Raw genomic sequence first — 16,278 nt, 5'->3', positions numbered from 1 at the left:
GAATGCATGTTCTCCCAGAGTGTGTGTTTAACAAAGGAAAGGAAACCTCTTTGTGGGCTGCTTGTTATTCATTTTTAGATTGCAGAAATAGCCCTGTTATTTCAGATAAGAACACTACTTGACTTTGAAACACAAGCTATAAACACACTACTTAACAAGTTCACAAAATGTTTTGTAAGTCAGTTTTACTAGATGGTGGTTGTGGTGGTTTGAATGAGAATGGCCTTCACAGACATGTAAGTTTGAGTATATGCTGATGTAATGGTTTGTCAAGGATTAGGAGGTGAAATTTCATAAGCTCACTCATTACAAGTTAGGGCTCCCTGTCTGTGTATCTCTCTGTCTCTGTCTCTGTCTCTGTCTCTGTCTCTGTCTCTCTCTCTCTCTCTCTCTCTCTCTCTCCTCCCTCCCTTCCTCCCTCCATTCTTCCCTCCCTTCCTCCCTCTGCCTCTCCTTCTCTGTCTCAGCCTCATTTTTGTGGAATCAGATATAAGCTCTCAGCTACTTCTCCAATATCAGGCCTGCCTACTACCACACTCGGCCCCATCAAATTTATGAACCCTAACCCTATGACACTACAAGCCCTCAATAAACCATTTCTTTGATAAGTTTCCTTGCTCATGTGTCTTTTTAGAGTGATAATAAAATAAAGAAATCACTAAGACAATACTTAACATGCAGGAGTAAAAATTCCTCATGTTGTGGTATTGTCACGTTCTGTATTTCTTATCACTAAAGATAACAATGATCACCCAAATTTCAGAAAATTATGATGTCAACATATTTGCCAAGGATCTTAAGCATGTTTAAAGTTGCATGCACTTGTAGGCAGGTGTTTCTTTTGTTTTCTGGTATCTATTCCTCTTGTCCTAGATTATTTCAGATGGACAGATTTCTGGATTCATTGACACCTGAATCTGTCTCCAGTACACCTGTGGTTTCCACAGTGCATTGCTTAGTTGTACACAGGAGGTTGAACTCATTGTTAGGGAGCACACTTCAGTAATTACATGATATTTATACTCCAATAAAGAGAGAATGCTTGTTCATTATCAGTGGATACTATATTTGGCAGCAAAGGAAATAAAATCTTAATTAAGTTCAAGTGAAGTGATGTGTTTGAGAAGAAAGCAGAGCATCCTGCCCAGAAGTTTTAAAATTTTTTTGGTTCCTGTGGCTTTAGTACCTCGGAAAATTTAGCACAGCACCTACTCAAAAGTAAAACATTGGAGTCCTGTTTTTACACACACTACAACCATAAGCATAAAACTAAAGAATGAGTACCCAAAAGGACCCCAGAAAATACAGAACAGTATCTGTACCTCATTACAACTACTGTAACATTATAATGTTTTTTTTGTTGTTTTGCTCTCATTTCTGAAGTAGTTGCATAAATGGGTGTGGAATGTTGTCTGTTTTATATAATGAAGGTATAAGAGAAATATTTATAATTTTGTACATGCAGTTTATAATCTACCCAAAAGAATAATGAAATGCAAAAAACATTAAAATGTCATGAGTAAATATAGGGGCTTTTCAAAATTCTAATTGTTTATTATCGATAAATAATATTGTGGTGAAATGTAATGGAATGTCTAAATTTAGGCAAAATTGTGGTCTAAAAGGGTGTGAGGGATGGCTTGTCAGCTAAAACCATATGGCAACTCCAAACCATTTTCAAATCCACATCCAGGAGATCCAGCACCTTCCTCTGGCCTTCATGGGCACTTGGTGCATGCATACGAATGTCAGCAAAATACTCAGATCCATTAAATTAAAATAAATGAATGTTTAAAATGAATACAATTGCAGACATTGGAGGAACAGAATAGTAGCAGCAGTTAAGTCTGGGGGATGTTGAAGAATACCTTAGTCTGTTGATCCACTCCCACAATAGTTCACATTACTTGCTACTGGTATGCTCTGTTTTTGTAAGAAACATATACTTATGTTCTCACTCAATAGAGACTTCCTTTCTTTCCACCCTTGGTTACATTGAAGCCATAGGCTGCAGTTTTTCATTTTAAATGTGCCAGAACTTCACATCTACTGAAGGTTGCATTAGTAGCTTCTGAAGTGATGATGATTTATGTAAAGACTAAGGAGCGCCCTCTAATAGAGGGAGGGAGTCATGCTACAAGAGACATTCCCTGGAGGTAGTGAGAAGCCCAGAGCTTCTTGACACCATGTGGCAAAGGCATCTCCAAGGACAGATAGTCCTACCATCATGCTGTTTCTGTCACCACAGTCCCAAAGCAACAGGACCACCCAACAGAGGATGAGAACCTATGAAATCAGGAGCCCATGGAAACACTTTCACTTCATTAGATTTTGTATTTCAGGTGTTTTGTCACACATCATTACTGAAATGTGACAGTGGTTGGAAAAAGAGCCTTTAAGAAGACAGTCAAAAAGTAATGATTCTAAGAGTGGACATGTAGTCTTAGAAGGAAAAGAAAAAGAAATTGCAGAGATTGCTCTTGTCTTTCTTTGGAAGGCTCACAAAAGAGGCAACCTTACTCAAGCCAGGAGAGAGAATTCATCAGAATCAAATCCTTGGGATGCTTTGATCTTCAGCACAAAGCTTCTGTGCCAAATCCAAAATTCTCTTGCCCAAATAACAGGTAGGTTATTGGTTATTGGTAGGTGGTCTAAGTGGTTAGAGTGGTCCAAGTCTCTACTACAGCCCATTTGTTCAAAGTGTTTATAACCATGTATCATGGTGGAAACCTTCCATTCGGTTTAAATAAAAATAAGAATCAGATAAAAGGGTGTGCATGTTTATCACTACAATTTACAATGACTCAGAGAACAACCAAATAACCCAAAAGGGTTATTAGACCAAATCAATTATCTGCTTCTGTTTTACATACTGTTTACATTTCATCAATGCCATTAAGAAATTGCTGCCCAGGGGATATCCAATAATCTTAAATTAGACTCCAGCCATTTCAATGTTATTAGATGATAAAATAAGTTTCTTAGGAGACTTTTGAGTAATTGGAGACATGAATCCTGTAGGAGGGAATGAGGCCAGTAAACCTAAGGATGGGTTTATAGGTAAGCTTTACTTCAGAGGGGAAAACGCCATTAAGAAAAGCTGACATTGAAAACATGTATCAAGAAATTAGTGAATGGTCTAGAAGGAGCAAGTGAATGCAGTTCAAAATGTTTCTAAAATTAATCATGAGTTTAAAAATACAGTAGAGCTAACTGAAGCAATAATTTTTGAATAATTTTTATTGTTCTCACTTAAGCAGCATTGTTTCATGTAAAAATGTTTTAAGATTTAATTTGATTGATGCCTCTCTGTGTATGGCATGTGTGTAGAGCCCATAGAGGTCATAGGGCAATAGATCCCCTGGAGCTGGAGTGGTGGGTGTTTGTGAGCTGCTAGTGTGGGTGCAATGAACTGCTTGTAAGAACTGCATGTGCCTTTTTTTAAAACTATTGAACCATTTCTCCCAACAAAATGTTCTAGACTTACCTTCTCTAATTGTTTTCTCAGGTTACAGGTGTGGTCTCAAACTTTCTTTAAGTCCTTGATAATCTCCTCAGTATCGACTGAGGACAAATTGTGCTTGACTTACAAGGCACATGGAACTCTATCACAGCATGCTACGTGATAATGATAGACACCAGGTCAAATTCCATATGACATCTGGAAAAAATACCAGTTTAAAATTCCTCAGAACACCTTTAATCAGAAATGAGATAATGGACACATTCTATCTCCTGGCAGGAGAAAAGTTGCTATTTTGTTCAAAAGGAATTCTCCTTATCTGGCACTTTATCTATCCCACATACCCAAGTTCAGGTCCGAAAGCAGAAAAAGTGGTTTCATCTAGAACATTTTTTCCTTCCCTGCTAAGTCAGTACTGCCCTTATTCCTTGCTTCTGTTCATCCCCAAAATAGTCATCACCAGCAATAATAGAATCTCCTCAGGTCTATAGTTCAAATCCCTGGAGTCCATGACCCATTATTCTCGACTGAGAAACTCTGTAGAAGAAGGGGCTCCAATCAGAACTGCATTGGGGAAGGAATGCCATACTGAAATGTGCAGGCAGTCCTATTTATTTGGCAAAGAAACATGTGAAAAATAATCACCCTCTTGCTTTTCTCCATCTCCATCTTCAAATCACCCCCTTAGTGGTTTATTGATAGATTTTCCACGCTTATGAGCAGAGAACAGAAGATTTTATAATTAGAGCTTATACTTAGGAGAAATAATCAAATATGGATAGAAAGAAATGTTTAGCTAAGAAAAAAAGATATTGTGGAAGTATAGTTTTGAGGCAGTTTATCCTTGATGAGACTATTTGAAATAAAAATAGTAAGAATAGCAAAGGGAAATCAGTGAAAAATGGCAAAGCTGACTGCATGTACATCTATTAGAAAATAGAAAAAGCAGTCTTCTATGTGTCTTGGGTCATGTGAAATGTCCATTGATTCTCTGGTCACAAAAGAAGGTGCTGTGTCACAGACACCTTGATCAAATGAGTGCAGTTGCATTGGCAAGGCAAGGATGGTATTGCATTATATATAGTTAATGTTCTTCTCACAGAAAATCATCTCAGGTAGTTAGTTCTGAAGAATCGGGTCACATAGCAGGAGCTGGTTTTCTGGAGGACTTCATTTCAAACTCATCTTCCAGGGAAGAATAGCATCAGCTTCTGCTTTCTCTCTGAGAGTCCTCAAGAACAGAGTTGCTTTTCCTTATCAAAAACTGGAGAGGGGTGAATCAAAACTGTTACAGAAGAGGAAAGGGAGAAACGCATATACCAAGAGCCTCAGGCTGCTAATGTAACCTTCAGTCACCGCATTGGAAGCCTCTGTGCCACCATTTCCTCTTGGTAACTCCTCTCATAATTGTTAATCATGGATCAATACACAGGAAAAAAAGGAATTCACCTTCATACCCAGAGTGGGTGGGAAAAGCAACCACTTAAATTTAAAGCAGAATCAATGGCTTTATCCTTATTCGACTTCATTTAAGGGGATTAATGGAATTTTAATACAGGTAATGTAGAGAAACAATAAAACTTGAGTAGAAAAAGCTTTCATAGGACAAAGATTAACATATGCACACAAACAGAAAACCAAACATATCCCAGCAGCAGGGCTCAGGGATAGAGCTGCTCACAAGGACCTGAAAGATCCATCCTTCAACCTTTAAAACTTGGCTAGACAGAGAAGAAGGCAAGAACAGGGAGTTTAATGAGTTGCGGTGTCAAGCTGAGCTGTGTGAGTCACCATTTTTATTTTAAGACAGGGCTTGCATAAGCAGTTTCATTAAAAAAAAAAAAAAACCTGCGCATTTTGTCTTCCACAGCTTCTCACTCTAGTAAGAGAAAGTGTGTAATTGCTGAGGTTATTAGATGGATACAGGCACAACCATCTACATCCCTTAAACTTCAGTTGACTTCACATTGTTATCTTCTCTTAAGGCTCATGTGTATTTTCAGATTTGATGGATAGACTCCATTATATTTCCCTGGGCATTACTTTGCTCTGTATCCTGACCTTAATTTTATAGCTTTAATATATCACTCATACTTTCTCCCAGATTGAACTAAAATAAAATAAAATAGTTGAACTACAAAATCTTGAGAGTGAGCAGTATGATTGGATAATAGCCTAGAATTAACAAAAGGCCAGGAACTCTAACATCAACCCCTGGCCTTGGGAGCTAAAGATTTGAGAACACATGGTTTTGCATAATTTTCCTGTTTAAAGTTTAATAAACAGAAGAAAACTATTGAATACGAATTTCACTACCTGGGCACAAAATCTTTCCTTTATTCCCCTCCCCAAATAATTTTCAATGAATTAAATAAGGCAAATTTGCTAAACTTCTATGGGTTCCACATTGGCATGTTCTCAGAAACCATGTGCATGGCTGGTTTTTCTGCTCACAGATCAAAAGAAGACAACCCACAAGCCTGGAAATAGTGGGGAAAAGAATGTGAAGGCTAAATATTTCTGAAAGGCTGATCTCAGTTCCTTAATGAAGCAAGCTGCACATAACTCAGTGAATATCAGTAAATTCTGCTCAGCATGTGAGTGACCTCAAAATTCTACCCAAGCACTGTGTCAGTGATGTGTTTCAAAATATTCTTCATTTCAAGAATATTGGAGCCTTCATCCAGTAACTGATGGAAACAGATGCAGAGATCCACAGCCAAGCACTGGGCCAGGCTCTGGGAATCCTGTAAAAGAGGGGAAGGAAGGAGTGTAGAAGCCAGGGAGGGTCAAGGTCGTCATAAGGGAAACCACAGAGATGCTAACCTAGCTCATAGGAGCTCAAAGACAACTGGGCTGGTAGCTAAGGTGCCAAAATGGGACTGACCTAAGCCCTTTATATATGTGTAACAGTTGTATAGCTTGTGGACTCCTAGCAGTGGGGGCCAGGGCCTGGCCTGACAATTTGTCAGGATTTTTTTGGGAACCTATTTTATTTCTCATACTGGATTGCCTTATCAAGTCTTAATGCAAAAGGAGGAGCTCAGTTCTAACTCAATTTGATATTCCAGACTTTGTTGACACCCATGGGAGGCCTGCCCCTTTCTGAACAGAAACAGAAGAGGAGTGGATTCAGGGACCAAGGGACAGAGGTGAGGTGGGGGGGTCAGGGAATGGGAGAAGAGGAAGGAGCCAAAATTAATTAATAAACAAAAGAATCATTGAGGGTTTTACATGTCTTTTAGACATCAATGGCTTGTTTCCAAGAACCAGTTCTTATTTTGTTTTGGAAATTCTATTTATCTACATGTCAGAGGTATTCCAAAGAGCACTTTTCATCCAGTACTAGATTTCATGTGATTTCTAAGTCTATGGGTTTACTTTTCATCAAACACACATGACATAGAATCTCATTTTATTTACCACGAATGTACCTAAAAGGTGGTATTTTTAGTAAAATGAAAGATACTTCATCTTAATATATTCATTTACATTTTGGCATATTTTAATTAGTTGGCTTCCCAGTGCTTGGGAGATGAGGGGAGACTGATTCACTCTTCCCCATTAATGGCAGCCTATCATTTTGTTTCCATTGTGACACACTTAGTCTCCTGGATTTCTAATTTAAGAAAGCAAATAAATTGAACACTTAACAAAGAGAAGGTATGTATTTATTTGGATTTCACTGGCCATTAAAAGTTTTCAGAGTTATATATTTTTGGCTGAATTGATGATTGTATTAGCTAATTACTCAGATTCTAGTACCTCTACTGTTAAATTTTGTACAATTATGTCTACAGCTATACAGACAGACAGACCCACACACAATTTTGATCTTTGTGTTAATTATTATATGCATATATTGTATTTCATTTAATTTCCTCCATGATTCTAAGAAGCAAAATTTAGTACTTTACTAATTTTATAGATAAGGAAACAATGAAACTGTATACCAAAGACAGATTGGAAACATCTGTAGTTCAAGATCATGTAGTTGTAAATAGGAGATGATGTTGATGGCCAAAACACTTTTCTTCATTGCTGATGTTTTACCAATTTTGATTTTGGCAGATAATTAATCTCTTGAACCAAAAGGTCCTCCTCACATGAAGCATTATCAGACTACTTGGTTGTATATGGTATGAGGATGTGAACCCCCAGATCTTTTTCTGCTCCATCACACAACCCTATTTTGAACTATTTTATAGCTAATGGATATCCCAGGTACCCATTCCATTGACTTTCCTTAATATTGTCTTTATAAGCCCCCTGGAAAAATCAAGAAGTATTTTCTCAATAGCTGTTTGCTTCTCAGAGTTTGAAGTTCTCGGCAGGCAAGGTTAATGCCACAGACCAGTGTTGACTTGGTTAACAGGAAAGTTTTAAGGCCAAAGTGAAATATGACACTGAAATGTATGTGACAGGTGGGATATGATAATAAATGGGTTTGGATAGTTAGACCAACTAGACCTTCTACTGAAGATAGCAATAGTGTTGGGAAAAATATGAAAGTGACTGTCAACCTTTACACTAAAAAGTGAGAAGTTAAAAAAGTCACAATTTTTATGGCTGTGCAATGGACATTCTCAAATGACTTTTAATTGACAATGAATTTTGAAACATTCTCCATTCTGTTAAACTCTCAATTCCAACTTAAAGGGGATTATTAAGGTGGAAGAGAATTGGATCCTTGCAAATAATCTGTTCATATTCTTCAGTGGGTCAACATGGACACTTGTGTCTAGGTAGTCAGGGTCTCTGACACTGAGAGTCTTCCTGGAGAAAAGCTCTGTGCTTATCCAGGTACTTCTTGTGGAAGACCACTTTCAAAAATATTTGTCATAGAATTTAGAAGTATGGAGTGAGAGTCAGGTGAATAAGGCAGCCTTCAATATCTACTCTTCAATTGGTGGTTCCTACTCAGTTCAGACTCCCTCTTTTTCAACAGTTTCCAGGGGTTGTTATTCCCCAGACAGTGTTAACTTTCTTTTTCCTTCCTGTTCCCCACAATGCTGTGCACATACAGATCTGTGCTCTTTTTTGAAGTATGTGTCTATGTATTCCATTCTGTAACATTTTGTTCAATTCCATCAAAACAATTCACCCTCTTCTTCTGACTTCCCCTATTCTCCTCTGAAGTACAAGTATGCCACAAATACATTCCTTACTTGTTAATGATCAAAGGGAGGTGGACACTTCACTTCAAAGCTGAGGCATATGGTGTGCTCCTCGGGAATATGTAGTAATCTTGAACTAACTCTGCTTGCTAACGGTCAGAGCCTAAGCTACTCCACCAATATCAAGACTGCTGGCTACAGAACCTGCATCACAACTGACTGTCACAGCTATAAATACAGAAAGGGTTCTTTCTATGCCAGCAATGTATTTGTCTTTGAACATGATTCCCTTCAAAGTGGGTTTAAAAGCTTTTAGTCTTGTGCCATTATTTCAGAACCTGTAACCCTCCTCCCACCTCTTAAGAATGAATTGCAAAGCCGTGGAGAAAGAGCAGTGAGGTGCCATCTCCTTGGCTGCATTTAAACCGTGGAAGTATCATCAGTGAGGGAGACTGAACTCAGACCCCCTATTGATAGGTACTCAAGTGTGCAAATGAGTTGCCTGTTAATAAGGTAGACACTTTGTCTTAATGTATTTCAATCTTCACATATTATAATTGCAAAAATAGCCCTCAGCTTCAACAGCAGGTTGTGAACAGCTACTGAAGGACTAACAGGCAGGCCACTGCTACTTAATTATAAACACTGAAGTCAAAAAGAATAGTTGGAGGTCCTCGGCTGACTTCTAGTACCATGTCCTAAAGTTCACTTTTTTTTTTTTAAATTGAAGCAAAATGATGTTTTGTGAGAACATATATGACTGTATTCGTTCTAAATAGTTTACTTTACGATTTATAGTTAAACCTCCAAATTTTACTGAGTGATGGCTGTGTGATAGATTAGGAAAAAAATGTTCCCAGCTGCTATTGATCCACAGTGTTATCATTTTCTGGTTAATATTCCTTAATTACATAACAATATAATAATGGAGGTATAAGATAGATACCTACATTTCCAAATGTCAAGATCTACTTGGAAAAAAATAATGTCGCTAAAATCTACATGTATGTGATTATATATGTATTAATCTACCTGAGAAGATTATTGTCTTAATGTTTTTACAGTCTATTCCAGTGGGGATTATAATCAGGCATAAAATTCTTCTTCATGTAAAAAAATAAATAAATTTAACCAGTGGGTTGGTCAGCATGGTGGCTCAGGGGATGAACACACTCCCACCAATCTTGAGGATCTCAACTCAACCCCAGCACCCACATGATGGAGAGAGAGAATTGACCTCAATTGTCTGCTGATCTCCACACATGTGCATATAGCATGCTCCTCTTCTGCCTCAAAGGTAACTCTAAGTTAAAATGAACCATAGCTGCAAATAAAACCATTTGCCTAAGAAGGGTTATAGTTCTTAGGATTTTTGTTTAGTTTTACTTTTGGAAATTGACTGAATCCTTCTTACTGTGGAGTCTCTGCCTGTGTCCCTCCCCAAATTCGTATGTTAAAATTATGAGAAGCATTTGTATGGGAACCTGTGCTACGTAATTTGATGATGGCTCTGGGCCACACGGAGTAAAATTCATGTTATTTTTATCATGAAAGCACTTATGAGTTGACTGTTTTGTCTAGCATGTGAAAGTTAAATGAGAAGTAAAAGGGTCATCTGAAAACAAGGATCTTCACTGATATCTAACTGAACCCAGATTTTGGACGTCAGTGCCCATGGAAAAATCAGAAACCATTCTGCTGTTTAAGCTGATCAGCCTGTCAAATCATGATGTAGCATCACAAATAGACTAAGGAAACTGTTTATTTTTATTTGTTCATATGTCTCCACAAAATAATGAACATACCTTAAAAATATACAGACATATCTACCATTCTATGTTTGTATAAGAATAAAAGATTTGGGAGATAGTTTTCCATGAATGAATTCTCATATCCATAGCATCAAGATGAACTAAAATTAGCTAATTCTCAGGCCTTACTCAAGGTCCAGGAAATCAGTAATTCTGTGTTTTCTTTCTATCCTGTACAAGCATTTTTGTTTGTTTCCAAGACAAGGTTTGTTTGTTTGCTTGTTTTTCCTAGACATGATGAGATTGAAGGTGTGAGCCAGAATAATTATTTCTTGAAGGTCCACAGTTGATCAGGATACTCATTCTGACTTGAGAACTGGTGTACAGAACTGGGTAAGGCATGTGTGAGGTATTGGTTTCATCTCCAAATGAAAGAAACATACAAATAAAGATTAGTATTTTTTTCCCTAGTGTAAGAAGGGATTTTGAGATCCCATCCCATGTGAAGGGATGCACTCTTGCCCTGGATAAATGGGGAAGGGCCTAGGCCCAGCTCAGGATGAAGTGATGGACTTTGGGGAGCCCCCATTGAGGGCCCTACCCTGCCTGGGGAGTGGAGAGTGGATGGGGTGGGGGGATAGTTTGGGGGTGGGAGAGGAGGGATAAGAGTAGAGGGATAGGGAGAAGGGATTGACATGTGAAACAAGCTTGTTCCTAATTTGAACTAATAAAAATAAATAAATAAAAGAAATGCAAAACAATGCAAGATTTGTGAATTCTTGATCTCTGTCTCCCCTCCTCAAAGTCCAGTGTTTTCTATGTATCTACATGGTTGTCCAACACAAGACATTCTGTACTTCATCAATAAGATGTTAGAATACTCTGTATTTCAATACCTGGAGTATGCATATTTGGAGGAACAAGGTTCCAATGAAATTACCAGCTTTGTCATCTCAAAAGGTGCTTTCAGCCTCAGAAGCAACTGTTTATACTTTTTACTCACTAATTTATCGTTGTTCACACTCAAGACAGAACCAGTGCCTCAGACATGCATGCAAGGTCTTTTTTGCCCATTTGGACCTTGAACAACTCTGTAGTCCAGATATGTCTTAAAACTTGTGATCCTCCTGTCTTAGATTACAAGTAGCTGGGATTATAGGATTGTACATTCAGGCTTAGGCAGAAAGTGCTTTTCCATGAGAAACGTTAAGAAGGTTCCTCAGTTATTTCTGCCTGATTGCCTTTGCTAACCTGACCTTAGAGAACACACAGTTCATCTTGGCTGAGAGGTATGTAATGTGTAAACCCAGAAAGAAATAGCAAAGAATGAATTCACCAAAAATACTTGCAAAACACTAAAAACTGATGCTGTTATTTACATTTGTGAGTTCAGATTATTCAGTCTTCTATTCATTTAATTGTCTCTCAGAATACAGCATTCTAAGACTAGTGCAATTCAGGCTTTATTTTTATTTTATTTTTATGACCCACCCAATATGACATAGTTAAAAGTAGATGATCCTCTGTTTGTATGGCAGATTATATTGGTTTTTTTTATCTTTTTATTTAACTTGTCTTTGAAGTTCAAAATGCCGCAACCATATCACTGAACTCATCTTGGCTTGATTTTCCTAGTCTGTTTAGATTAAGCATATTGCAAAGCCAAAAACAACAACAACAACAACAAAAAACACCTGAATAATAGTAACAGGCTGACAAATGTTTTGCTAGAATTAAAAGGCATTTAGAAGGTTCAAGGAATTTTAAATGAGGATTTTCTTACATCATTAAAAAGTAGGAAAGCATGAAAAAAGAAGATTACTTGATTACTTGAAAAATTTTGTAGCATGAGATATGGTGGTGTGCACTGCAAGAAACTTGAAAGACAGCATCATCTTTATTCTTCCTGGCATTGCACTTCGGCTTTGACCTCTGCACACATCCCTGACTATGAACATGTTCAAGATATGGTGAGAAGGAATTTAATGTGAAATCTGTTGAAGTTTTACTTTTTGCTTATCATACATACATATAAAGAATGGTTTCATATAAGATGAGAATAAAATTGTAGAGGCTGTAAAGAAAACTGGGGAGAGGAGAGAGGGGGCTATTCTATCAGCTGTACTTACTTTAGTGTGACAGATGTAGAAGTTCTACTAGACTATATATCCCAGTGCCATATGCATGGACCATATTGAGGACTGTTAAGGCCAGAGTAGAGAATTGCAGCTACAAGCTAAAGTCACAGAGATTTATCACCTGTCCAGTTAGGGTACTGCAATCCACACTTGGGTTCACCGGAAGAACATCAAATACTTTCAATTTTTTGGGCCGTCTCTAAAGCAAGCTATTATTCTTGAGGAGTTAAACGTGTTTAACATGATAGAAATATTATGCAATATACATATGAATTAAAATATTGAATTATATAACATGAATATAATTTGGGGTTTCTATCAGTTACAAAAATAACAAAAAAGGAAAAACATCTGAGTTTCTTCTTTGGACTGAAATATTGAGGAAAGAAAACAAAACTTAATATATATCCATAGAGAGAAAAGACTTTCTCAAGCCATGAAATATGCAGCTGCAATGGTAGGTCATGAGTGTGCAATCATGTAGAACAGAGAATGTTGAAAAGCAAACCAACGCAGCAAAGGAGGGTCAGTTTTGCTGCCTTAGATCAAAAGAGAAAAATGCTCACTCGAGCATCAGTTTTAGATTCACAACTTTTAAGTATTTTGCTAGTCTCAAAAATATGTTAAATGACCGCACTATAAACTAAGGAAACCAAAACAACAACAGAAGGAAACAAAACAATCATGAGTTTTGTGTATCAATTTTAATATGCCTCTTGCTTGGGAGCTTAACAGCGTTCTGCAGGAATTAAAATAATGTTTTAGAAGTTAAATATGATTCTTTTTTTCCTCATGAGGATAAAAGGTGAGCTCAAAGAGATCTGGGACAGCAGCTTAAAGGATTTTCACCAGGAAAAGTATGAAGTAACAATAACAATCTTTTCAGGAGGTGATCTCTGTTCATTTGAGTTACCCCTTCTTAAACTATACACTCATTAAATTGGCTACTTGCCACCTGAAGATCATCAGATCCATCCAAGAACGGGGAAGGGCAACTAACACTGCTCTCCTCACTTGTCTTTCTCTGCTCCCACAAAACTCACATGCATCCATTTCCTCCCACTGTCTCAACAGAAAATAGCCTGATACCTATAAGTGTGCCTCTTGCAATCAGATCTGATTTTCCACCTTCTCCCACAGTTTAGAAATCACCTAATTTTTACAGATGAAAAGCTTCCTTAATTTGGTTCATAATCTTTTATAACTTCTGAAAGACATATTTGTTTTTCTACTCTGTCAAAAGCATGCAAAATATAGGAATCTTTTCTCATTACTCCTATAAGACATAGTTATTTTCTCTTTATTTACGTATTTGTCTGTTTATTATGAAAAGTGTTCTGCCTATAGGGCACCAGGTCTTATTACAGATGGTTGTGAGCCATCATGAGGTTGCTGGGAATTGAAATTAGGACCTCAGGAAGACTAGCTAGTGTTTCTAACCACTGAGCCATCACTCTAGCCCCATATGTTAGTTTCTTAATGCCAGCCAACAGCTACATTCCTGGCCATCCTACCATGGTTGTCTTAACAATTCATTGTCTTTGAGCTATTTCTAAACCTTATAAATTATAGAAAAATAATAATAATAACAGTTCTTCATATACAAAGAAATTTGTTATATCTATGTAACTCATAATTTCTCTGCTAATAGACCTATTTGTATATATTTGTAAATATACTATTGTACTTTTTCATAAAATATGTATGGTTCTTTGGAGTTTTCTTGAACCAGTTGACTCATGTCACTTGTAATGTCATTAACTAATGTCTAAATTTAATCTGCAAGATGTGCTAACTCTTCATTAGAACCATAGGCACAGTTCTAAAATTTCTTTAACACTGTTATTCCAGATAACACAAAATCACAGTCTGAGGGATGGAAAACACAGGGCATACAGGAGGTACTCTCCAGTGCCAAGGTCAGAAGAAGTGCATCAGTGAGTATGTATGTCAGTGACTAGGACCAGTCTGCAAGACAGATGAGAGGTTAGGAGAAAACACAAATCTAAGAACCACCCATTATCCTTTCCTGTTGGACAACTGTACTTCTGAACATGATAGAAACTGTTTTATAAAACATATTCAAGTAGATGAAACAGAGAAAAAATAAGCATTTATTGTCAAATTATACACCTTTGCTTCATTTGCAATGTATCTTCAAAATTAATAGTTTTAAAGTTTAAAATGTCAGTATTTCTTTGATTTCCAAAGAATTGTTGATTGAAGGAACACTGACAAGGAAAAGTATGGAGAGGACCAATCAAAGTTGATATAACTAAAGCTGGCATTAAAGCATTTTGGCAAAAGTCACTCTATGTAGACTGACTGCAATAATAGTGAAAAATCTATACCTCAGAATGTTTTCTGTCATACAGGGATTTTTATTAGTGTGTTACTTTTCTGTGTATGATAATCCCACAATTTCAATAAGTGTAATGGTGCTCAATGGCCAAGGAGAACCACCACTTTATAACTTATACAGTACAAAATATCATGGATTGTTGAGTAGTACCTCGGAGAAAAATCACCACTCAGCAATGCCAGTTCAAAGTAAAGAAAGCTGAACTCCTAAGGAATCACTGCTTGAACTTGGAGGTTTAGAAAAATCAGATTTTGACCAATGCTTGGAAATTGCCAGGATCCTAACTTGTCAGTTTCCTCTTTCATCATTGTCTCTTTAGCAGAATGACTGGGACATTAGATGAGATACTAATATGAGAGTTGCCTGATCAAAGTGAATTCCTCTGTATGAAATAAGTGTTCAGATTATAGTGGGGCTTCATCAATGACAACAAACAGAAAAGCTCTCATTGTTTAGATGTTTAATATGTGCCAGATTCCACCTAATACTGCTTTCGCTTATATGCATTTCATTGTCACCATCCTTCCCATTTACAGTATGTTCAGAGTATAGCTATATTTTCTCTGCATGTTTTACTCTACCTAGTTCTTGTTATTTAGGGAAGAGTTCATAATGTTCAGAAAGGTCTACCTAGAGTGATAAATGGAGTTAACAAGGGCTACAACTACTATATGACCATAGACTAAAGGGACTGAAAACTGACAATGACAAAATGAAAGAAAAAAAAAACTATTTGCAGTGGCAGTCTAAAAGAAGATATGATTGACATCTATTTAACAACAATTGGACAGATTTAGTGAACATGGATTTGTTCATTAAATCACCAACCAGGATGAGGACACCTTCTGACATATGGGGAAGGTAATTTAAAACTGAATAAAGAAAATTCAACTTCACACAGTAGATAGAGAAGCTATTAAATATGCTATGCTGAGATAGGGAGCAAATAGGAAATAGAACAAAATTAGTTTGGCCCAATTTTCAGAAGGAAAATCTACAAGTGCCTTTCAAATGTAGGTGAGGATGAGTTTGAGCCTCCCATTGTACCAGTGGACTGCTGCAGCAAAAGGTGTGGCTGCCTCTTTCAAGAATATATAATTTCATAGAATTTTATGACTGGCATTTTTCTTAAAATAAGTACTCAAAATTCTAGCTAAGAAAGTTTTCATTAGTTAATAGCATATACATAAAAACAAAAAGCAAGTACAATTTATTTAGTCCATTTGTATGGAATAACATAACATTTTCATCTATGTAAGCACAATAAAAATGTGTGGAATAAAATCCAAAGAGAAAACCAAACAATATTGAGAGAATTGAGAACTTTAAAGATGTTCTTTTTCATATCCCATAACATTAATATGTTCTAAAAGGAACATCAAGCAAAAATTCTATTATCATGAAAGAGAATACATGACTAGATTGTATGACTGGATTCATCCCAAGC

The sequence above is a fragment of the Cricetulus griseus genome, chromosome 6 (genome assembly GCF_003668045.3).
Source record: "Cricetulus griseus strain 17A/GY chromosome 6, alternate assembly CriGri-PICRH-1.0, whole genome shotgun sequence".
Lineage (NCBI taxonomy): Eukaryota > Metazoa > Chordata > Mammalia > Rodentia > Cricetidae > Cricetulus > Cricetulus griseus.
Note: the sequence above shows the minus strand (reverse complement) of the source record.